The following is a 25377-nucleotide window of genomic DNA, read 5'->3' on the forward strand; positions in this document are numbered from 1 at the left end:
GCATCAAAGCATATGTGAGATCAAAGACTAAGTAAGAAAGTGGTTCAAACTTAACCAAGAGGAGGGAACTAAGGGATAAGGCCAGGAGGGGCAGAGCATGAAGGGAGAAAGTGCAAGTAGTTACCACAGTAGCCTGATTTTGTGGGACACCTGCAGCTGCTGGTGATTGTTCTACAAGTCCTAAAGGAACCAACATAGGACACATCTATGGGAGTGGGGAGGAATCTAGGGTCATCCACTTCCTGGCTTGAGTAGCTGGGTGGGTGGAGGTACAAAAGTGAGAGGTGGAGAGTTCAGGAAGAAAGAGTTCTAAGGAGAAGATGATGAGTTCAGTGTTGAACTTTTTTGAATGGTAGGTGCTTGATGGCCATCTGGGCCACATTCACTCTGGAAAGCATCTAGGTAATGCAAGAGATGTGGTGGAAGCTAAGAGCAAAGAGTCTTAAGAAAGAAGAAACAAAGTCTGTTGCATCAATGAAATAGAACAGGTGTCCATTGGACTTGACAATAGAGAAGTAACGGGTGCTCTTAGTGAGAACGTTTTTGCGAGGTTAATTGATGAAGCATGATCCTTGGGAGAGCATAAAAAGATGGAATCCAGATCAGAGAGAATTAATGGGAGATCTCGTGCTCTTATACTGGAGGGAAGAGGAATAATTCATGACAAAGCAAATATGTTTCCTGTGTGGGCTGGGTTTACCATGTGTGTCTCAGCTTTCTTTATGCAGTTGTTTGGCCCTTAAATAATTATTTCCAGGCACTGATTAATTGGTGTGGCAGCCTTGTAATACACCAATTTGGCTACACTGAACTACTCTCCACAGAATTTCATTTGTTGTATGTTTCTGGTTATAGTGGGCCCCAAGGGCTGGTGTCTGAACGGAGGCCAGTCTTGTGAGAGATTGGGGCTTTACACTGTTATTTGACCTAAAAAGGTACTTAGTGTTAAGTACCTAAAGACACTAAAAAGGTACTTAGTGTTGGTTGCATTGCAAGCAGTGTTTATAATAGCTAAACTACAGAATCAGTCCAAGTGTCCATTGATATATGAATGGATAAAGAAGATATACAATGGAATATATATATATAATGGAATATGATTCAACCATAAAAAAGACTGAAATCTTGCCATTTGCAACAAGATAGATGGAGCTAGAGAGTATATAATGCTAAATGAAATAAGTCAGTTAGAGAAAGATAAATACCATATCATTTCACTCATATGTGGAATTTAAGAAATAAAACAAATGAGCAAAGGAAAGAAAGAAAGAGATAAACAAAGAAACAGACTCTTAACTATAGGGAACAAACTGATGGTTATGGGATGGTTAAGGGGATGGGTGAAATAGGTGATGGGAGGGAATTAAGAGTGCACTCATCATGATGAGCACGGAGTATGTGTAGAACTGTTGAATCACTATATTGTACACCTAGAACTAATATAACACCGTATGTTTACTATACTGGAATTCAAATTAAAAACCTGAAAAAAAAAGGAAAGCATCTCAAAAAAATTTTTTTTCCAGCTAGTTTGTTCAGATCAGGATCCAAGCAAATCCCCACGTTGCAACTTGTTGAATAGATTCCTTAATCTCTTTTAATCTATACATTTCCTTCTCTCTTTTTCCCCTGACAATTTATTTGTTGAAGATATTGAGTGTCTCGTTCAGTACAGTATACTTTTCAAACTTTTAAACTACACACAAATCAATTTGAGATCTTATTTTGGAAGTAGATTCTGCTTCAGGGGCACCTGGGTGGCTCAGTGGGTTAAAGCCTCTGCCTTCGGCTCAGGTCATGATCCCAGGGTCCTGAGATCAAGCCCCACATCGGGCTCTCTGCTCAGCGGGGAGCCTGCTTCCTCCTCTCTCTCTGCTTGCCTCTCTGCCTACTTGTGATCTCTGTCTGTCAAATAAATAAAATCTTTCAAAAAAAAAAAAAAGAAAGAAAGAAAGAAAGAAAGGATGAAAGTATTTCTGTCAGGGAGCCCAAAATCGCATTTCTAGTAGCTCCTAGGTGAGGCTGATGCTGCTGGACCACAGACCACATTCAGACTAGCAAACTCTAGAGCTCTCTCCTGTCTGGATTTTGATGATTTCACCCCATGATGTTATAACTCTGATCCTGTGTCCCCTCTCAACTGGTGGTTAGATCTTCTGGATTAAGTGGAGGCTCCTTATATACAAAGCAACCTTCCTCTGTAACTTTTATTTTTTTATTATTATCACTTCTTCTTGTTTAACTTCTAATATTCCTTCCAAAATGCATATTTTAAGCACTCTGGAAGTTTTCTACTGGTATCCTTATAGCCCTTCCATTTAAAGTTTTTGCCTAATTTATACTAATGGTGCTCTTTAAAAATACTTTTTAAGGACAGGAGGGAGTGTATTTGGTAGTTGTGAAGTTGGTGGACATGCCAATGTGACAGGGAAGAAGGCCTAGATTGGGCAGAAGACAAGAAGAGAAACAACTACAAGACTCCAGAAGGAAGGACCTTGGGGCAAGGGCATGAGGCAAGGTAAGGCCTGGGTGATAAGAACAGGGGCAGAGGTTGTGAAGATCAGTTGCTAACACCAATTCTTAAAACCCAGTCCCAAACCTCAGAAGCACATGGCGGGGGGCGGGGGGGGGTGGTTAAAAATAGTTTCTTGTTCTGACCCCTCCAATCAGAATCTCTCAACAAAGAGCCCAGGAATATGCTTCATAGGAAACCTCTGGAGATCCTGATGTAAAGTGGGTATAGAAACCACTGAACTACATCCAGTGCCCTGCCTTTCCACAGTGAACCCCAGTCACTGTGGGATTTGCAGTGTACTTTCATTCTTGGTGGGCACTGGGTAATCTGGATCTGTGTTATTTCATTTAATAGCCGGGACATTAAAGCATAGTGGTTAAGCACTCCAGTGAATTTAAACTCTGGGGAAGAGTGTGGTGTTTACACTTTCATACATGACACCATTCACAGACCAATTTTTTTGGATTTTCAGATTAATTAGATGACCATAGAGTCGCCAGGCTCTGAAGGAACTGGAGCTTGGACAAGAAAAATGGAAATAAAATTTGTAAAGTATTTATAAGTTTCAGTGTTCTGTTTTCAGTTATAAAGCCAGACTTCAGCAAAAAAAAAGAAAAAGTAAAAACAGAATAACATTCAAGCACAACAGTAAGAGCCTGCTGGGCCATCACGATCCACATGACCTTGACCTTCCCATCTCCTTGGCCAGCTTATCTCACACAGCCCTGGTTTGCAGCAAAGTACTGGCTTGGTTGTGAATATTATCTTTATATGGGCTTCGGTCATTCAGAGGGGTAAACACAGGCTTTCAAGGATTTGAGGGAGCCTCCTTGTTAAAATGTTTACATTATTTCCTCTTTATAGCCACATGTGCGAGTGGCACACATTGCTTCATGCTCTGCAGATAATCTGGCTCCTCCGGCCTTGGCTTTGGCACTCATCACTTCCTTCTGATCTTGTCTGTTGTTTCTTTTTTGTTGTCACATCTGGCCCTCACCCAAGTTCAGCCTGCTTCTGAGTGTGTCTTTATGGGCATTCTAAAGCATTTTGAGAAACCCTGCAGTGTTTTCACTGCATTAAAACCTTTAGGTTCGAGGAGGAATTGAACTAGTGATGTTGATTTCTTTTCATTACAATCATTTTTCAGTGAGCAGGTCCAGTAACACCAATAAATTGTAAACCCTGAACAAGTTTTATGGATGCTATGAAAAGTACTGTTTTTCCCTGGCGTCCAAATGACATTTGGTCAGAAATGGAATGCCAACTGTAGTCAATGTCCTCGGTCAATAACAGTTAGGGAGGTGACTCTGGGGTCCCTTTTAACTGTTCTCACCCCTTACACACTGGGAGGTCACCCAGTGCATTCCACAGCCAATCTGAAAGGCTTCCTGAATTATCCACTCCATCCTCTCCCACAGCAGGTCAAATACTGAGAGGAAGAAGGACTCTACTCAGGCTGTGTAGGTTCAAATCTCAGAGCTTACCAGCTTATTAGTTGAACTTATTAGCTGTCTTGTTTTGCACAAAATTGTTAACCTCCTTAAGCCTAATTTTTTATCATCTGTAAAATGAGGATAACATTAGCACACACTTCAGAGGGATGTTGTGAGCGTTTATTATAATACATGGTAAGCACTTATCATAATGTCTGGCTCATTATAAGTATTCAAGACACTTCAGTCATTAATATATTTCTCCAAGGTTTGTCGATAAATATTCTGATTTACAGCACAGTATTATCAAGAATTATAAAATAACTTTTGGTAAAAAAAAAAAAGATGTTTCAAGAATATGATCACTGTGATAAGAGACGACTAAAAACATAATCAAGGAACCAAATAAACTGTTTCACCTTTCGATCTTATTTCGTCCAATATGTTCCTTATTTGTGCTTCTTACACTCTTTTGAACACATGGACTGGCATTCCAGGTTGATTTTTTTTTTTTTTACTCTATGATTTTTTTTTATTCTATTTTACTTTTTTATTGAGGTATACTTGACATGTAACACTGTATTAGTTTCAGGTGTACAACATAATGATTTGAGATTTGTATATTGTACACCTTGTGAAATGATGGACACAGTAAGTCTAATTAGCATCTATTATCATACAAAGGTACACTTTTTTTTTTCTTGTGATGAGGACCCTTAAGATCTACTCTCTTGGCAACTTTCAAATATGCAATGGGGTATCATTCATGATAGTCAACCTAGACATTACATCTCCATTACTTAGTTATTTTATAACCGGAAGTTTGTACCTTTTGACACCCCCCACCCTTCCAACCCCCACCCCTACGTTGAGTCTGCAGTGATGATGGCAGTGTGCCAGAAAACAGACTAAGTCATATTATCCTAAGAGTTGCCACATATTATCAGCATCAGGGAATTTCAGGAGGTCTGCTAATTTTAATCTTTCAGTTAAAAAGAAAATACCACAACAGCAAGGATTTGATACAAAAACATCAAACTCTCCCATTCTATGTACCCCAAGTCATTTAGTGAGGAGATGTTCTTTGACTTGTTTTAAAGCAGTAAAATGCACATGATATACAATTCATAGAGTAAACAAGGATGGAAAAAGAAAAGAAAGTCTACCCCAATCTCCTCTCCAGAGGGAACCAAGACTGCCTATTATTTATTTTTGCTCATACTGGTATATATTCTAGAAGCTCTGTACATCAGTTTGGCCTAAATATTCTGCCAAATTCTGCCACTGTTACAGGATTTCTTCTCTTTCTGTGTTCACGGTTCTTAGTCACACCGATTCTGAGAATGAAGAGGTAAACCAGACAGAGTGGTGGGCAGCAAAGCCAAAGTTTACTGGGCAATAGTACAAAGCACCAGAAGAGGGAGGGGATCCGAGAAGGTTGCCACCAAAGTTTCTAAATCTGGGGGCTTTTATGGGCTCTTTGGTGGGCTGTTTTAATCTCATTAACCCTCCCTGCATCTGTCACCCAATCAGGTTTTTGTCATCTGCCTATCACGTGGGAAAGGGTGGAGGGCTCCTTCCAGGGTGGTGTAAAATCCTGTTAAGGGTGATTTTCTTTTAGGGCAGGGCCCCTTATCCCCACCTGCCTTTCTTCCATCACTATTTGGCTTCAGCTTCGGCCTGTGGAAGACTGAATAGTCAGTCAAATGCCAATTCACCTTCAGCCCTGGCACTCTGAGTCTTGTGCACACAATCACTTATCATGCACGGTCAGGGGGGAGGTCTGCAATTTCTCAGCCAAGTCTGACTTCTCTTCTGTTTTGTAAATAAAGTTTTATTGAAATCCACCACACCCAGTCCTTCGTATAATTGTCTATGGCTGCTTTCACACTAGGTGGCAGGATTGAATAGTTGCAACAGAAACTGGCCTGCAAAGCCAAAAGTATTTCATTTCCAGCCTTTTAGGGAAAAGGTCTGCAAATTCCGATTAGGCTAAATAGCTATCATCATAGCTAATCAGCATGAAAACACCCACAATCTAAACAAGGCAAGACATTGAGTGCTAATATCTGAACAGTCACTTGTAAACACAGGAGGCATTCTAAATATAATTTGGCAAGAAATATCTCCCCCAAGCGTTTTATGTTGAAATTCTTTCAGTTAAAGTATAAATTTGTATTTACTGCTGTAAAAAAAGGTGTTGTAATAATTAATGCAGTAAAAGTTAAGTTTGTAAACAAAAGCCATCACCGAGAATTTTCAGAGTTTAAATAAGACAATATATTGACACTGAATAGTGCAAATAAGTAAGACAGAATTTTAGAACTTTAGGAAAGAATAAAACGTCCTTTTTGATCTGTAAATGTTTTTAAAAAATTAAGCATTAATACAAAGGACAATAAATGAGATTAGAGAGTATCAAAAGGCTAGTATCTGCAGACTTGTTTGATAAAGTGAGTGAATAAAATAACTCTTAAGAATTTTGATTATTTGCTATTTAACTCCAATTAGGCCATATTATTTCAAGAAAAAAAATCCTATTTGAGAATTCCTCACATCTTCTAAAGATGAACTAAGCAGAATGTCAGCTTTGTTATCATTTTAGATTGTCCAGAGAAGGAAAACTCCAACATCACATGTAACAACAACTGCGACACATTTAGACATAACGAAGATTATACAGAGGTATAGAGAAAAAGGAGGTACCCCAAATACATTTTGTTTTCCCTTCTAACTTCAAAATGCCCTGCACCATGGTTCAACTTTGAGGACATGATGCTCAGTGAAATAAGCCAATCACAAAAGGGCAAATACTGTGTGAGTCTACTTTTACGAGGTACCTGGAGTAGTTAGATTCATACAGATGGAAAGTGGAATGGTGGTTGTCAGGGTCTGTGGGGAAGAGAGATGGGAAGTTACTGTTTAATGGGTCAAGGACTTCAGTTTTACAAGATGACAAAAGTTCTGGAGATGGATGGTGGTGAGGGTTGCACAACATTGTGAAGGTACTTAACACCACTGAACTGTGCACTTACAAATGGCCAAGATAGTAAATTCTATGTCATGTGTATTTTACCACAATTTAAAAAAAAAAGGATTCTATGAGAATACTTCAAGAAGACAATGGCTTTATAGCTTTGAGTCCATTGAGCTCAAAAATATAAACAGAATCCTGCTGAAATGACTTCTATTGACTGTCAACTATTTTCAATAATTGAAGTAAAAAGATTCTGGAGAGTTACCCAATCTATAAATCTGAGGTGCAAAATTCCTCCTAGAAAACATGCTACTGAAAAACAACTTCCTAAATTATATTCTGCTCTAGAATACACACACACACACACACACACACACACACAATGTTATTAAAGGAGCCGGTTGAAAGAGAACGCCTGACTTCCCTGTTGTAAATGTGCAGTGCTGTGAACACAGGACGTGCTGACCCACTGACCCCGCTGCGGAATCCCTGTTCCTGAACCGTGATGGCAATCTTTAAAGATGTGACTACTAAATATTTAACTAATATTTGAATATTTATTTATTTATTTATTTTTAAAGTTTGTTTATTGATTGATTTTTTTAAAGATTTTATTTATTTGAGAGAGAGCACGAGCAGGGAGCAGGGGTCATGGAGGAGGAGGGACAGAGGCAGAGGGAGAAGTAGATTCCTCGCTGAGCAGAGAGCCCGACATGGGGCCCAATCCCAAGACCCTGGGATCACAACCTGAGCTGAAGGTAGACACTGCATGAAAGAGCCACCCAGACACCTCAAAGTTTAGTTTATTTATTTATTTATCTTTTTTTAGTAATCTCTACAGCCAACATGGGGCTCAAACTCATGGCCCAAAGGTCAAGAGTTGCATGCTCCTCTGACGGAGCCAGCCAGGAACCCCATAATTTTTTAATTTTCAGTAAAAATTCAGACTTATTCTTGTAGTAACCCAGAACTTCATTCTGTAGTGGTACCATCTGCTTCAGTCTTAGTTTTAACTGTATATTGATTTTAACAGCCAGCCATTTGGAATTTAGTCAAACTGTGGAGTTGGTGCTGAAGTACATATAAAAGCATATATATTTTTAAAATGTACATGCAGGAGATCAAAGCATACATGTTATATTTAATTTTTAATGAGTAATGCATCTTGGATAACCTTACAGATCGGGATATACCACCTACAGGTATTTATCCAAGAGAAATAAAGGCATATGTCCGTACCAGACTTACACACTGATGTTCATAGGAGCTATTTGTAATAGTCCCAAACTGGAAACAACCCAAATGACTATCAACAGGTGAATGGCTAAACAAGTTGTATCTATAAATGGAATACCAATCAATAATATAAGACATCATCTAAAAATATATAGTGTCATGGAATACTAATCAATGATTAAAAAAAGGAATGAACTATTGATACATACGACAACATAGATAAATCTCAAAATATTTATGCTTCTGGCTTCTTTAAGCCAGACAACAAAAGAGTATATATTGTATAACTCCATTTATATGGAATTATAAAATTCAAACTAATCTATAGGGATGAAAAGAAAACCACTGGTGCCTGGGGACTGAGGATGGGGAAGAGAAACAAGGGACAGAGAAATTACAGGGACACAAGAAAACTTTGGAGGGGACAGGTAATTATTTTCATGTGGCCTTAGTTTATCCTATGTCAAATCTGACCAAATTCACTTCACTTCACTCAGTAAAGCTATTCACTTCTCAGTAAAGCTATTAAAAAACAAAAGTTTTCAGGAGTTGGTAATATGTTTACTCATACATTTCACAAATTCAATGTAACCAAACTTTTTTTTAGTAAGAATTTTAAAATCTGTTGTTGAAATTAGCTCTTCTCAGTATTGTGTGTGGCAAATATTTCCCCAATTTTGTTGCTTGTTTTTTAAAAACTGTATTGATGTGATTTTTAGTTAAATAGAAATCTAACATTTTTATAAAATGAAATGCTAGTCTTTTCTTTTTTAAAGATTTTATTATTTTTGAGTAATCTCTACACCCAACATGGGGCTTAAATTCACAATCCCGAGATCAAGAGTTGCATGCTCGGGGCATCTGGGTGGCTCAGTGGGTTAAAGTCTCTGCCTTCGGCTCAGGTCATGATCTCAGGGTCCTGGGATCGAGCCCCGCACTGGGCTCTCTGTTCAGCGGGGAGCCTGCTTCCCTCTCTCTCTCTCTCTGCCTGCTTCTCTGCCTGCTTGTGATCTCTGTCAAATAAATAAATAAAATCTTTAAAAAAAAAAAAAAAAAGAGTTGCATGCTCTACCAACTGGGCCAGCCAGGTGCCCCTAAATCCATGTCTTTTCTATTTTTGGCTTGTGGTGGTATACTCTGCTTAGAAAGAAGTTCCTCTTCAAAATTATATATTTAAAATATTCCCACATTTTCTCCTAGCATTTGATTGCTTTATATTTTACATTAACTTCTGTCTTGAATTATTTTTGGAGTAAGGAAGGTATGGAAGTTTTATAATAGATGCTAATATCTGGTAAGACTAGTGTCCCTCAATTCTCTTCTCTTTTAGCATTTTTTTTTTTTTTTGCTTATTTATTTTCCTTGCTGTTTCCTGGCTACTCTTGTATATTTATTTTCCAAAGATGAATTGGAAATGAGTTTCCAAGAGTTAATGTCTCCTAGTAATACTGTCTTTTTCCCAATTCTCTTTGCATTTGCAATTTTTTGTCACATAGTTCAATAATATAAAATCTGATCTGTACAGATTTATGACAGTTATATCCTTACTGCTTTATCATTGTAAAATTCCCCTCTTTTTCTTTTCTTACCTTTTTTTTTTTTGCTGACTTCATCCCTAACTGATCTTGATGCTGGCTCTGTTTTTATGGTTTTCATTTCCCTGAGATGCATTGATCTATCTTTCCCTTTCAATATTCCTGAACAACTTTGTTTCTGATAATTCTCTTCAGCATTTAATTGTTTTTCAAACAATTTAATTCTTTAAATATGTATTTAATACTTTTATACTTGTTCATATGCTATATATTTAATATAGTTTAGATTTTTAATGCACCCTTTGTTTTACTTCGTGATTTCTATTTCTCTTGCTTTAAAGTGTATATTCCTGGGGTGCCTGGGTGGCTCAATGGGTTAAGCCTCTGCCTTAGGCTCAGGTCATAATCTCAGGGTCCTGGGATGGAGCCCTGAATTATTGGTCTCTCTGCTCAGCAGGGAGCCTGCTTCCCCCTCTCTGCTTGCCTCTCTGTCTACTTGTGACCTCTGTCTGTCAAATAAATAAATAAAATCTTTTAAAAAAAAGTGTACATTCCTTTCGGTAATTTGAACGGCTTATTCTTATTGTGCAACATTAGTTTTTTTTTTTTTTAAGATTTTATTTATTTATTTGACAGAGATCATAGGTAGGCAGAGAGGCAGGCAAAGAGAGAAAGAGAGAGGAAGGGAAGCAGGCTCCCTGCTGAGCAGAGAGCCTATGCGGATTGGGGGTGGGGGGGGCTCCATCCCAGGACTCTGGGATCATGACCTGAGCCAAAGGCAGAGGCTTTAACCCACTGAGCCACCCAGGTGGCCATGTTGGGTTTTTTTTTAAATATTTTATTTTTTAAAGTAATCTCTACATCCAACATGTGGCTCAAACACACAACCTAGAGATCAAGAGTCACACACTTTACAACCTGAGCCAGCCAGGCACTCCCACTTGTAGGTCTTCTAATAGTTACCTTTTATGAATTGATATAATAGATGAAATATCTATCTTTTAGTGATAAAATGTAAAGAGTTATCTATTAACTCTGCATTAGAAAGGGTGAAAAATTATCACATTTAGATTTCCTTTCACATGTCCCTATCTCCTAATTTTTGCTAATTACATATATGTGTGTGTATACATATTAGTGTGTTTTTATTTTATTCTATTTTATTTTTTAAAGATTTTATTTACTTATTTATTTGAGAGAAGAGAGAGAGAGAGAGCACGAGTGGGGGGCAGGGGGGAGGGAGAAGGAGAGGGAGAAGCCGGTTCCCCACTGAGCAGGGAGCTCGACATGGAGCTCAATCCCAGGACCCTGGGATCATGACCTGAGCCAAAGGCAGACACCAAACTGACAGAGCTCCCCAGGCGCCCCTATTTTTTTTGAAGATTTTATTTCTTTCAGAGAGAGGGAGAATATGTGCGTGAGTGGGGGTAGGGGCAGATGGAGAGGGAGAGAGAGAATCTCAAACAGACCCATGCCAAGCCCAGTGTGGGGTTCAATCTCATGGCCCTGAGATCATGACCTAAGCCAAAATCAAGAGTTGGATGCCAACCAGGCACCCCTTTCAGTGCTTTTTTAAAATAAATTTTTTATCTTCTTCTTTAATCTCCTCTAGTTGTTGAGACTCCTTTATTTAAATGGATTCGATGCCCATGACCTCTTCTGTGACCACAGTTTCTCTATTCTAGTGGTTCTCAAACTTCAGTATGCAACAGAATCACCTGGAGGATTGACTTACTGAAACAGAGGCTACTGGACCCCATCCCCAGAATATCTGACTTAATAGTTCTTGGGTCGTGGTCCCAAAGCTGCATTTTTAACAAGTTCCCAGGTGATGCTGATGCTATGGGTCCAGGGACCACACTCTGGGAACCACTACTCTATCCGAGTATTGATTCATTTCTGGGCTAGCTTCATTTAATCCTCAGAGTCTTTTTAAATCAAGGGTTTATAAATTTTATATTCCTTAGGTCTTACAAGTGCAAAATGTTTGTCTGTTGCTTTTATAGTTAAAGGCAATGTGATTCAGTTTATCATTCTCAAGTCAAATTCTTCTCTCTCTTAAAATTTCATAGTCTGTTACTGATCTGGGAAAGTTTGACACCAGTCCCATTTTTCTCTTTTATTGGTGATTACCTTTGTGGCCCTGAAGCTTAAAGAATTCTTTCTTTGTTTTAAAACTTAGTAACTTAGCTAAGATATTGTTTAGTGTTGATCCTTCTTAAGCAATTTATCTTAGAACACAGTAGACCTTTCCACATGCAGTTGTATTTCTTTGTTTCAATTTTTTTCTTCTATGGGATCTTTGAATATGATTTCTATTCCATTTATTGTGGTCTCTGAATCAGGATACCAGCCATCCTGATGTCAGACTATTTTTGTCTACGCTGCATCTAATTTCTTTCCTAAGATTGTTCAAATCTTTGTGTTTTTCTTCTGCATTCTCTGTGATTACTGCAGAACTTTCCTTCATGTTATTAAATTACTTTTCAGCCACGTGTGTTCCATTTCTTGCTGTTCTAATCAATTTTTTAAGCAATGCATTGGTGAAAAACGAAAACAGAACAATGAATTATTGTGTTTCTTTCTTTCTTTTTTTTTCACTTAGTATTGTGTGTTAGTCAGGGATTTCCAGAAAAAGAGACCCAACAGGATATATATACCTAAGCACAAGGCATTTATGTCTATGTATATCCTGTTGGTTAGGAGACAGAGACTTAAGGAATTGGCTCATATGATTATGGAGGCTGAAACACCCCAAGATTTGCAGGCTGCAAGCTAGAGACCCAGATCATCTGATGTTGTGGTTCCAGTCCAAGTCTGAGGCCTAAGAACCAGGAGCACTGATGGCATAAGTTCCAGTCAGAAAGCTGGTAGGCCCAAGTCGCAGTAGGAGCCAATATTTCTGTTTGAGTTCAAAGGCCTGAGAAGAACGATGTCCCACAAGAAGTCAGGCAGGATGATCTCCTCTTATTCAGCCCTTTGGTTCTTCTATTCAGGTGTTCTGCTAATTGGGTAAGACCCACCCACATTGGAGAGAGCAATCAGCTTTACCCAGTCTACAGATTAAAATGTTGATTTCATCCAGAAACAGCTCACAGGAACACTCAGAGCAATGTTTGACCAAATGACTGGCCATCTTGGAGCCCCATCAAGTTGACACATAAGGTTAACTATCACACATTGCAATCTTAGCCTTCTATTGCCTTAGCTCACTTTTGATTTCTTGTTTCATTGAATTTATATACTTTCTAATTTTTTTTTTCATAGAACACAAGGCATTTGCCTTAGAATTTTGTAGAATATATGTTTCTTCGCAGATATATTTTAATCTTTTGTTCATGCTCTTTTTCCATTATAGTGTTTTCTTCTTGTCTTTGTACAATCCTCCTCTTCATCTTACTGTTTAACATGGGGGGGGGCATCCAGATTTCCTATTTTCACAGATATGGTATGGATGAATTCTTATTACAATGTTTTTCACAACAATCTGAGACCCGTTTTTCTTCCTTTTAGAAATTCGGTCTGAGACTGAGTCTTTTGTGTTTTCGTTCTCATAGCCTGAGGACAGGTTGAAGGGAGACTCTATAGGCTAGAATTAGACTTGTCTGCAGGAAAGAAAATTCAAAGTAACAGTGTCTTAAACCAGAAAGAAGTTTGCTCCTCTCTCACTTAGCAGTCTATGGCCAACCCTCACAGCTGATATGATACTTTGTAGTGTTAGGGTCGTAAACTCAAGTTCACCAGGTGGTCCCAGGTCACACTAGCTCTAACGGTCACAGTTGCTTTACAGCCAGAAAGGAAAAGGGAAGAGGAAATGGGAATGCCCACTCCATTTAAATACCTTCCCATAAGTTGTACACAATTGCTTCAGCTTATATCCCATTATCCAGAGCTTAACACCTATGAGTACCTCACTCCAAGGGTAGCTTAGAAATATCTTTTTTTTCTGAGTGCCTGTGCCCAGTAAAAATGTTTGTTTTTTTAAGTAAGGAGGAAGGCAAGAACAGACAGTGGGTACAACTCTTGGTGTCTCCAGGGTTGGGGTTTGGGATGGGAGGAGAGGAGAGCTTAGTGGAGGCCATGGGCTCTCATGTTGGGGGACCTGGTCATTGCTCTTTTTGCTGTACTTGGGTTAAAACCACTGTCCTAAAACGCATCCCACCTTTATCGATAGAGTATATTTACTCTTAGACTCTAGCGGCTCTCCAATTAAGAGTAGAACCATGAAGGCTTTGTTTCAGATTAAGGAAAGATATAGGCATTTATTTCCTCCCCTTCCCCTCTGCTTCACCTGCCAATTGCCACTCCCTGGCAGCCACACCAGTCCCCTGCCAACGGAGGAAAGAAAAGACAAATGAAGCCTGTGGGTTTCAACAGTGTGCAGGGGGAAGGAGGGGTTTCATATGTAGCTTGCTGTGCATTTCCTTTTTTGTTCCCTTCATTTAGTTTTAGGAGATACCCTGATCTAGCTTTACAAGTTTTTTATCTTATCCCAAAGTCCTCTTCAAATATTCCTAGATGGAGACAAAATATATATATTTGTAAATTGAGTGGATAAATTTATCAGAATAAGAAAAACTCATCTCAGTGGCTCCTATGTCCCTGTCATGGACACTGTAGTAATCCAGAATGACATGTGATGACTCTCACTTACCCAAAGATATACACTTATATTTTTCTTAGAACACTAAGTACTAGATTACTTATAAAATTAAAATTTCACCAAGAAAAGTAATATTCTCCTTTCCTGTGCTGCAGGCTATTTTTTTGCTCCTAACTCTATTGGTTATGGTAGCCCAAGAAATACTTTTTACTCAGTAAATGAAGACATTTTGTGACACTTTAAAAGGGACTCCAAGGGAATCTTCAAAAACTATCTTACTGATAGATTTTTATTTCATGAGACACATCTTTTGTATTTTTCTCCTTAGATAGCTGTCTCTGAAAAAACCAGACTGGTCTATAATGACAGTCGGGCTCATTTAAAAGGCCTGATTAGAGTGAATAATAATGATAAATATATAATAACTATAACTAACATTTATTGAGCTCTTACCAATAATATCTTTGCTTCAACACAGCTGAGTGCTACACAGGAGTAGAAATACAGTATTTACCTCAAAATTAGATTCCTACACTTTAGTGTGAAACTTTCCTTTCTTCCTTTGCCCACCTTGTTTTAATGGGACTCTTATGTTGGAAACAGCACCCCACCCCCGCCATGATAATACTGGCCTCAGCATCCAGAAGGCTGTCATATATTGCTGACTCACTCTTTAGCCCATATCCCTGCGAGGAAGACAATTCTGCATTTTCCCTGTTATGTGCTTCTATTTCTATTACTTCAACTAACCCTTCAGGGTCCTTCAGATGTAGGTTGGTTGGTAACTGTGGCAATTAGATTTTTTTTTTTACAAACACTGTTCAGTAGCTTTGCTTTTTTAGGGGAGGGTGGGGGGTACTTTCATTTTATACCCATCTTGGATAGGCAGAGACTTTTCTTTTCTTTTTTTTCCCCCCCCAGAAAATGTAAATCCCAGGGGAATGTATTGCTGATTCTGGTTTTCATTTGAATGCCCACCCAGGTCATGAGACATGAATTGGAGTCTTTGTTCTTCCCCAAGCTCAGAAATCCTAACTTACAGGAAATTGGATAGAATCAGAACTCTTTGCAAGAACGGCAGCCATTAATGCAAGCTCTTGCAATGATCAAGCCTCGATCTGGGGAGACTTCACCCCTCCGTGAAAGCAGACACAAGAATGGGACTTGTTGCAGCCTCTCATCTCCAGATTCTGATTTCTAGAGCAGAATATCATTTTGTGTCAGCCTGAGGTTTTACTCTTAATCATCAGGATTCTGACTTTCTCTTGCCATTCCTAGAATGTTTGTATTTGTTGGTAAACATGGCAAAAGATATTTATAAAGAATAGTTTAAAGGGTGTGGAAACCATCGATTTTAAGGATTTTAAGTAAGTATCAATTATCATTTTTGCTTCAACATTTCAGACTTACACTGAAGAACTGACTTTATAGTTATACACCAGATCAGTGGTGAATTTGACCTTTGCCTTTTGCTACAACACCACAGGAAGTTTGTAACCGGTTGCTTTCAAAGCTTTTCTATTCAAATCCTAGCTCCCGGACCTTAAGTGTCACTATCTACAAGAGTCATAGCTGTCTTTGTCACTGCCTTCTCCAGTCTCTCCTGAAATGTATTTCTTAGCTTCCTTTGACACAAGGGAAAGGGTATTGGAGTTGGAGTTTTCTTGATCTCAGCGTCCCTGTATCCCCCGAGGGGATCTGCGTTGGGTAGGTGAGATCACATGAGGTCAGCTGATGGTCAGATACCAAAACTCTGAGCTGTGCTGCGTTCAGTCGGGAGTTTCCCCCACCCCCAACACATTGGTATCCCACACCAGACACTCCCTTTGGACTGGGGTCCAGTTTCAGCATCGTCTAAGTCAGTGCTTTGGGACTCCCGAGTAATTACTTCCAAACTTCAAAGTCCATTTAAGGACCTGTTCTCTCCCTAGTCTTTATAATCAAACTTTACAGTCTTACTGCAGTTATTCTTAACCGTTAAATAAGAAACAGTAATCTTTCAATAGATGATGTTATATAATAGATGTTTATATATAATAGAAACAATATGTAACATAATAGATATAATACCCACATGTTGGGGAAGGTAGAGGCAGGCATTGATTCTGAGTAAAAGCAGTGAGAAGTACAGCAGGTATGAAACACAGAACTTAAGACACACACACAAAATCAATGTCCCTCTGTAATTCTTTTCCTTCTTCCGCGTTGTTTTCTCTGATCTGTAGAGCATGTCAAAGTTCAAGCACAAATAAACTACAACAAAAGAGGCCTAGAAAAAGTCTTTTTAAAAGAGATGTATTCAGTGTAAGATCTTTCACACGCTACTTTTAAAAAAGAACACTGTGAACAAGGACGATAAGTTAAAAGATAACAAGATGCTTTTAAAAAAAAAAAATGGAATAGATTAAAGCACTCTTGACCCCTCTTCCTGATCCAGCTCACTACCCCATATCATCAGCTGTGCTTTCTGTTTGTTTTGTTTTGTTTTAATAATGGAGGCTTAAAAACTAATGCTTGGTTACAGAGGCCAGAATAGAGGTTACCTTTTGGGGATATTGACCGGAAGTGATCCAGGAAGCCTGCTGGGTGCCTGAACTGGGTGATGGCTACAGGGTGTGTGCATGTGTGTGCACGCATGTGTGTGTATGTGTGTGGAAATTCATCAAGCTGAGCACTTACAACTTGGCCCATTACTAAATGTTAAGTTACATCTTCATGAAAAAGAATTTAAAAATTAGTGAAGATTGACCTAAGCTTCCAAAGGGCATTTCTAGCCCCCTTAGCACAGTGCACTGCCTGGGCTGCCTGACCCCTCACACGCTGTGTTTGGTGGGCACGATGCGGGGCTCACATACTGCATGTTGCAAGCAGATCCAGGTACCAGTGAACTGGGTGGGTGTCTGGCCACCTCAGTTTGGAAGGGATTATTTATTTCAATGCATTTAGGCTACTTCAAACTTATTAAATGAAAAACATTTAATAATTATGAGGTCACTGTTTAACATATATGAAGTAGGGTATTTTCCAGGGAATGGGTGTTTAGCAACGAGATCTAAATTGAGTGAAATGTCAGGTGCATTTGGAGCAACCTCCCAGAGCTGACACAGCAACGTAGCAAAGTGCAATGGCCAGTCACTTGACCAGGGGCTAGGGGACTTGACTGCTCCTCCTGGCCTTGTCACTAGCTTACTCACTTTGCCCAAGTCGCCTGAACCCTCTGGGCCTCACTTTTCTTATTTATGAGGTAGGACGTCATAGCTCTAAAATAATGAGACTACAAAAATGTGAATTTTGTAAACTCTTTGAGTGGATGAATTGCATACTTGTCTGTCCCCAAGGGAGAGGTGATTTCTTTAAAAAATAAGAAATTACAGGGGCGCCTGGGTGGCTCATTTGGTTAAACATCTGCCTTTGGGTTAGGTCATGATCCTGGGGCCCTGGGATCGAGCCTCACATGTAGCTCCCTGCTCAGTGGGGAGCCTGCTTCTCCCTCTCCCTCTGCCTGCCGTCCCCCCTGCTTGTGCTCTCTCTCTCTCAAATAAATAAACAAACCTGTCTTAAAATATAAGAAATTGCATAGAAACAAATTCAAACAGTATGGAAGGATATAAAATGACTTCTCCCTTTACACAAATTCTAGTCCCCAAGACTATACTGACCAAATATAATTAATATCAGTAACTACTTATCCTCTAAGAAATGTTTATGCAAATATGTATGTAGACTTTAAAATGTTTACACAAATGACCTCATGCTGTCTATAGTTTGCTTTTTTTTTTTTTTTTTCACATGATAACATATTTTGGAGATCTTTCTCATGAAATATACGAAGTTACCTCAGGCTTCCACATTGTGCATTATAATGTATTTAATTGGTCTCCTACAATGGATGTTCGAGTTATTTCCTGGATTTTGTCATTATGACTAATATTATAATGAACAACTCTCCATGCCTATAGATAGGCATACTTTTGCAAATATATCCCATTTGATAATTTCCAGTACTAGAATTACTGGGTCAAATGATGAGTACTTTTTTTTTTTTAATTTTATTTATTTGAGAGATTGAGAGAGAGAGAGCACGAGTGAGGAGTGGCACAAAGGGAGAGGAAGAGGGACAAGCAGACTCCCCACTGAGCAGGGAGACCTAGTGGGATTTGATCCCAGGACCCCACCGACCATGACCTGAGCTGAAGTCAGATGCTTAACCGACTAAGCCACCAATATGCCTTTGTGCATTTTTTTGTAAGTAAGCTCCACGCCCAGTGTGAGGCTCAAACTCGTGACCCTGAGATCAAGAGTCACAGGTTCTACCGACTGAGCCAGCCAGGTGCCCTGACGAGCAGATTTTAAATTTTAGTAGACTGTGTTAAATTACCTTTTTAAAGGTTTACCTATTTATCCTCCAACCAACCATGTTAGAGGACATATTTCCTCCCACCCTTGCCAACATTGGGCATTACCAATCTTTTACATTTTTGTCAATTATATGTAAAAATATGGTAAGAAGTAGATTTTAAGATCAGAATTAAATGATGTAAGATTACCAGCCTTCCTGTACTTCCTCATATTTGGCTTCACAGAGAGGTCCCTTTCGTCTTTAAGTGTTTGGTGTTTTGCATTTATCAGCCTGTCATTTTATCCTATGATCACTTTAGAAGTTTAACAATTAACAAGATTTGCTTACCGTACTAAAGACTATCAAGACGCATTTGACATTTGCACTGTTTCTGTCTCTCATTTAGTTTCAGGAAAAAAAAAATGTCCTAATGGGCACATCTTCTGCAATTTAACCCATAGAGATTAAAACACAATGTACACTTCCCGGGCTACATTGTGCCCTGAGCCTTGAACAGTGAGTGATCGGGCAGCTCCTAGAGCAACAAGGTTAGAAGGAAATACATTATGCTTTGCATAACATTCAGAGTTTTCCCTGGTTAAGTCATGTAGATTTTTCTCTCTGATCTAGGAGGCCAAACAGCTAACAGCTCATCCTAACAGCTACCTGCTAATCCTTCAAGAAGGCAAAATACAACACCCTATCTTGATGTTGCTTCAGGCAGAAATATAACTGCCGAATATCAACCACATTATTTTGCATCTGGCTTCCCAGACTTCCTTGAACACAGCTGGTCGGACCAAGTCTATTTACAGAGAGGAAAAATGACACTCAATAATAATTAGTGATGAATTCAGTCGTTAGGTTCGGGCACACCTGAAATACAATTTCAGACTTGAAACCCTTCACTGCTTTAAGAATTATCACCCACAACTACCTTTCACTACTCCCACAAGAAATCCTAAGAATCTCTAGGAGTTTTTATGACCTTCCTTTGAGCTACAAAAATAAGCATCTCTGCCCTGAGCAAATCTCCAGAGGTGACTGATAAATATTGTTTGTTATTTCAGCCCTCTAAAAAGTGTATGAGAGTATATTTGCCACAGGCACGGTTTTTGAAATTATCACAATGAAACCTAGGGAAAAAGAGATAAAGGGAAAGAGGAGGGGCAGGGAAGGAAGGAAAGGAGAGGAAAATGGGAAAGGAAAGGAGGAGATGGTGAGGGAGGAGCTGGAGTAAGAGGTCCTTTGGGGGGAGTACGATGGGGAAAGGGTAGAATTATTTTCAAATTTGTGTCCATTCAGCCTATTTTATTTTATCAGTCATACAAGGTCACATGTGTCCATTTAAAAGGTTCTCTCAGGATTTTTAGGTCTGCAAAATGGAATTCGCATTACCACCAAGACAGTGAGAGAACACGTCTGTGGTAAAAATATGGGAGAGAGCTATTTGTGTCAGGAAATGTTGAGCAGATGTACTTTTACCTATTTTCCCAGTAAATACAACCCCAAGCCCTGGACACTGTATGTAAAACATACATAAGAAAGCTCTGAGAATTGGAGAGAGGAAGGCAGATCAGTGAGGGACCTCAAGACAAGCCAGTCCTGGGCTTGCTTTTCGCCTCCGGTAGCCAACACCTATGGCTGAAGGAGCCGCCAACCCAGAAAGGCCGAGGGGCACAGACAAAACAACAAAAACGAGAAAAGCCTCTTCCCTCTTGTCCAAGGACCCAGGGAGGAGCCGCATAGTCAAACACTCCAGAGCCTGTCCTGTGTTCATGGGCTGGCTACTCAACACCGCACAATGGTAGTTCTTCTCAAATCGATATACGAGTTTAACACAATTCTTTTCAAAATCTCCGTACACTTTCTGTAGATACAGGCAAGATCAATCTAAAATTTATAAGATAAGGCAAAGGAACTATAATGGCTAAAACAATTTGGGGAAAAAAAAAAAGAAAGCAGAAGGAATCAGTCTACCCAATTTCTATCAAAACTCAAATAAAGAGAGTACAACATATTCACACAATAGAATACTATGCAGCAATGAATGAATGCACTACAGAACAGCCAAGAAATTTATCTTCTATCTGATGTCTAATTAGGAAAGATTTTCCCAGTAGGTTTACAGATTATATTTTGAGAATATTTTTCTTTTTGTGTGAATTGAATAGGTAGTAAAACAAAACAAAATAAACAAACAAAAAACACAAAAAAAACCAAAACAGAGAATGCCTTAAGATTTTGTTAAATTAAGAATTTCAGGGATCTATGGATTTTTCTTTTTACCAAGAAGAGATCTTATCTTTTTATTTTTAAGTAATCTCTACAGCCAACGTGGGGCTTCAACTCATGACCTGGAGATCAAGAGCTGCATGCTCTACCAACTGAGCCAGCCAGGTGTGCCCCCCATAAGGGATTTCAAATGAATCTGTTAAATAGCTTCAGACACTTCTTATACTGACTGTTCTAGGAAGTTATTAGGAGAACTCTACTCTAACACTTTTTATTTCTTTTACCATGGAGTGCAATGTATTTTATCTAATCCAATAAAATATAATGAATTTATTAGCATTTGGAAGAGTCAAAGAATTTGTCATATGCCCATAGGTTACCCTATAATTTTTGTTTCCCGTCCTTCCCATCAGTAAAGAAAACAGGCGCATTCATGGCTGACAAAATCCATTTGTTGGCCCCATGCTATCAAAGTTACTTTTGCAAATGCAAAATCTGGCAGCGTTTTAATTTCAGATTATCACATGTACTTGAATAAATCTTTAGAAAGAGTATTGCCAGTCTTGAAGGGTTACTGAAGGTACTAAAATATTCACCAGACGAGAGGGCTGCCAAGTACTTCAAAAGCCTAACTGCTTCCTCAAATTACATACTAGACAGAGAAAGATTTGGGGAATGTTAACAAAATGAAAATATTAGTTACTCAGATACTTTGAAATCTGAACTGCCGAAATTGGAAGTAGCTATAGCTCCATCCAAGGTCAAAGGTCGATGAGAAAATGTCTTTCTAGATAGAATTAGCAAAATTCTGAATACCGTTGACTGATGACTATCACTGCAAAGCTGGCCAGACTTTTGATTGGAACATTGGAAGAAGAGAGAAACTGGTAAGGATTCGAAAGTAGTCTAATTTCTAAAGACTGAGCTGCTGGCTTACTCATTCAATAAATAAAGCTGAAGAGTTTCCTACAGCTGCTGATTGTAACATCTTCATGAAGGTAGCCTCTTAGCAGCTAGTGGTTTTTCTTTTTTTTTTTTTTTTTTAATCTGGAACAAAACTACCTATATGGCCTACTTAACCATCGTCCATATGTGACTTTTGCCCATCTTGCCAACTCAAACCCATCTCCCCCTTAATGCTCCCCAACCTCACATCATGCTTCCCCTTTTTAAATATTTTTTTTACTTACTTGAGAGAGAGCAAGGGAGAGACAGAGCACACAGTGGGGAGGAGAGGAAGAAACAGGTTCTGCAGTGAGCTGGGAGCCTGATGTGGGGCTCAATCCCAGGACGGACCATGACCCCAACTGAAGGCAGACGCCAAACTGACTGAGCCACCCAGGTGCCCCAGGCCCCTCCTTTATAGAAATCCTGGTCTTAAATCATTGGTTCTCAGTGTTGGCTGCAAATTAGAATCTTGTGAAAAAAAATTTTTTTTTTTTAATATTTTATTTATTTGACAGAGAGAAATCACAACTAGGCAGAGAGGCAGGCAGAGAGAGAGGAGGAAGCAGGCTCCCTGCGGAGCAGAGAGCCTGACGCGGGGCTCGATCCCAGGACCCTGAGATCATGACCTGAGCTGAAGGCAGAGGCTTTAACCCACTGAGCCACCCAGGCGCCCCATGAAAAATTTTTAAACATTTACTACCTGTCCTCTTTCTGCTCCCCCGCCCCTGCCCCCACCCTTAGAGATTCTAATTTTCTAATTTAACTGTTCTGGGGTAAGGCCTAAATACCAGTTTTTGTTTTCTTTTTTGGGGGGGGGGTTCCCAGATAATTCTAAAGTGCAGCTATGGTTGAAAGCCACTGCCTTAGAATCCTGCCTCCTCGGCAAAAGCTCTTGGCCTGTCTCGCCTCCCCCTCGAATCCATCTAGCAAACTTCTAAACGTTCCACCGGCAACCCACCAGCACCTCACCTCCGAGTCATTCCCCGACTTCCCCAGGAAGAAAATCCTCTCTCCTTTGTGCCTCGTTACTCATTTTGCAGAGTTCCCTCACAGCACCTGGCGTGAGTTAATGAACTTTTTCCATGGACCGGTCTCTGCTTCCACTGGATTGGGAGTTTACGGGGATGAGGTTCATCTCTGTATCCCCCGTGTCAATAAACGTGGCTAGGGAAAGGAGGGACAGACATAAACTACTACGAGAACTCCATCTTCTCTGGTTTAAACCTCCAGAATCCCTTGGGGGGATATTTCCAAAGACCCATAAATTCTCCAAATGCTCCACTGAAGACCTGGCAAGGGAGATAAGTGATAGTGGAGAGGTTGGAGGGAATGTCCAAGGCTATAAAAATCCACCTTTAGGCCCAACTGTTGGGAGACATTTCTTGAGGGTTTTTGCAGTCAGTTTTGGTATTCTGAAAATATCAATAATAGTAACCGCTATGTACCAGGCACTGTCCTAAGATCTTGCTTCCCCACAACGTGACTGATAAACAAAAAATTATATATATTTAAGATGGGGATGTCTGGGTGGCAAAGTCAGCTAAGCTGCAGGCTCTTGAGTCTGGCTCAGGTCATGATCTCAGGGTGGTGAGATAGAGCCCAACATGGGGCTTTGTGCTTGGAGTGGAGTCTGCTTGAGATTCTCTTTCTCCTTTTCCCTCTGCCCCTCCATCTCACTCTGAATTAAACAAATTAATTAGATCTTTTTTAAAAAGATGTACAATGTGGTATTTTGTTATATGTATTACAACATGGCAAATTTAACTTTTTTTAGATTTCACATATAATGGATCAGGCACTATTTGTCTTTCTGTGTCTGGCTTATTTCACTCAGCATAATGTTCTCCAGGTTTACCATGTTCACTCAGATGATGGAATTTCCTTTTTGTTTTTTTAATTTATTTTATTTTTTTAAATTAACATATGATGTATTATTAGCCCCAAGGGTACAGCTCTATGAATCATCAGGCTTACACACTTCACAGCACTCACCATAGCACATACCCTCCCCAATGTCTGTAACCCAACCACCCGGAATTTCCTTTTTTTAAGGCTGAATAATATTCCATGGTGTGTGTGTGTGTGTGTGTGTGTGTGTGTGTATGGAAATTTAGATTGTTTCCATATTTAAGCTATTGTAAGGAGTACTGCAATGATCTTGATTTTCATTCTTTTGGGTATGTACCCAGAAGTGGGATTGCTGGATCTCATGGTAGTTCTATAACTTTTGAAAAAAAAGTTTGTTGTTGTTTTTTTAAGCAATCTCTGCATCCCATATAGGGCTTGAACCTATGACCTCAAGATCAAGAGTCCAACACTCTTCTTACTCAGCCAGTCAGGTGCCCCCTACTTTTAAATTTTTGAGGAACTTTCATACTATTTTCCATAGCAACTGTGCCACCAACTATGTGCAAGTGTTCCAATTTCTCCACATCTTCACCAACATGTCTTTTGTTTTACTGATGATAACCACTCAGACTGAGGTGATATCCCATTGTGGTTTTGATTTGCATTTCCCTGATAGTTAGTGATGTCAAGCAATTTTTCATATATTCATTGGCCATTTGTGTGTCTTCTTTTTTTAATTTTATTTTATTTTATTTATTTATTTGTCAGAGAGAGAGAGAGAGCGTGAGAGCGAGCACAGGCAGAGTGGCAGGCAGAGACAGAGAGAGAAGCAGGCTCCCCGCTGAGCAACGAACCCGATGTGGGACTCGATCCCAGGACGCCGGGATCATGACCTGAGCCGAAGGCAGCCGCTTAACCAACTGAGCCACCCAGGCGTCCCCATTTGTGTGTCTTCTTTTAAGAAATACCTATTCGGGTCGTTTACTCCTTTTTTTTTTTTTTTTTTTTTAATATTTTACTTACTTGACAGAGAGACACAAAGAGGGAACACAAGCAGGGGGAGTTGGGGAGGGAGAAACAGGCTTCCCGACAAGCAGGGAGCCGGATGCGAGGCTGGATCCCAGGACCCTGGCATCATGACATGAGCTGAAGGCAGATGGTTAATGATTGAGTCACCCAGGCGCCCCTTGTTTACCCATTTTTAAGTTGGGTTATTTGTTGCTAATACTGTCTTTATATTACAGCTGAAGAAATTGACACTAAAACCTTACTTATTTTACTTCATCTTTGCAACAACCTTGTAAGAAATAAAGCTCAGAGGCCAAACTTGCTCAGAGCAGTCACAAGGCTAATAAGTGAAATCAAATTCAGCTCTGCTACTTACCTGTTTAAATGCTTGAGAAGCACTGCCCTGTGGATTTTAAAATAATCTCTGATGTCCATGAAATGGTTTAGGCTACAAATAATAGAAAACCATAAATCAGATCCACTTACACAATAACAAAGTTTATTACAACGTGAAATCTTGAGGTTAATTAGCCATAGCCTGATCTTAATTGCTGCGCCCGTTTCCTCCCCTTTCTCTTCTCTTTACTCTGCCTTGTGTGGGCTTCACCCTGAGACTGGGTTTTCTCACTAGATGGTCACTGATACCATGGGAATCACACCAAGACACAACAATAGCCATCTCCTAACCAATCATTTCCAA

This window comes from Martes martes (genome assembly GCF_963455335.1).
Source record: "Martes martes genome assembly, chromosome: 13".
Lineage (NCBI taxonomy): Eukaryota > Metazoa > Chordata > Mammalia > Carnivora > Mustelidae > Martes > Martes martes.